Source organism: Crassostrea angulata, chromosome 7 (genome assembly GCF_025612915.1).
Source record: "Crassostrea angulata isolate pt1a10 chromosome 7, ASM2561291v2, whole genome shotgun sequence".
In the NCBI taxonomy this organism is placed as follows: domain Eukaryota; kingdom Metazoa; phylum Mollusca; class Bivalvia; order Ostreida; family Ostreidae; genus Magallana; species Magallana angulata.
The window spans coordinates 23,221,704-23,223,011 of NC_069117.1; positions in this window are offsets into that span (position 1 = coordinate 23,221,704).

The following is a 1,308-nucleotide window of genomic DNA, read 5'->3' on the forward strand; positions in this document are numbered from 1 at the left end:
TATTTTTTAAGCGAAGGGTGTTAAATAGTTTATAGTGAAATTTACGAACTCAATAATGATCCAACATTTAACGGGGAAGAATACTTTATTTAAATCCTTCTTTTGGTTTTTAAGCTGCTAGCAGGACGAACTGCATCACCACATCTGACTCAGGTCTGTCCTGAGTCTGTCTGGGTTTCTTTTGAACTGATCATTATTATGCATACAATTATTGCAAACGATTTTTTTCTAGAAGCATTATCTTTTTACAATGATACAATCGGCGAAACAATTTAATATTGATATTGATTAGCTCACGGATATCTTGCCTTTGATTTTATTTTTTTCTCTAAACATATCTAATCAGAATGCCCAGACGAAATCAAGTCATACGTTTTCATTTCTCTCTTCAGTATTCCCAAATGCTCAACATTCATGTTAAAAATTATTGATAATTATCGTTTAACTTCAGTGTGATATGTCGAGGAGATTATGATTGTAGAATGCAGTTATGATGATCATAACAAAGTGATGATTTATTGCCCTCAAATGATCCATCCGGATTGATGGTCAAGCTGATTGAATTGTCTTAAGTGTGCTTTTCATATTGTGTATATACAGTAAAATACCGTTTTATCGAAACCGCCAATATCTGCGTCAAAATTTTGAATCGGTTTTTGAATATTCTGCAATTTTTTCATCTAGGGTTTAGAATAACTTTTTATACAGTCATCCACTTTATGCACACCTTCCAATGATTTATATCACAGATCGGTTTTCTAGTTTAAATACGTGTACTTTAGTCTAATTTACAGTGTTACGACTGGAAGATTCCTTTTCATTGTTATTGACTATTTTGCATCTCTAGTCAACTAACAGGATACTCAGTAGTTAATATTCCCTGATGATTGTTGAGTCGGACTTCCAATCTATGTTGATGCATTAAATGTCGTGCCAAAAAATACTGCGTCCCAGTTTTTTTATTACAACTTTGCTGTTACATTTTATATTGAAAAGAACATAATTACTGTCATGTTATCCTGGAGGGATCTAAAGGTTATGGCATCATAGAAATGGTGACTTGCTACGTGATGTAGATTAACAAGGTGTGATAAAAACAAATGTACTTCGTTAAAATAAACACGATCTCCTACAAAGGTAACTATGGTGATTTATTCCATAATAAAATGAAACTTTTAGATATTTTTTTTTTCGGTATAATTTTTAAACTACATACTTTGTAAAAAGTTTTAATCCGTAAATATATTTGACAGTTTGTGCAAACAATAATTGTCTACTTTTGGACATTATGCAATTTTATAAGACATT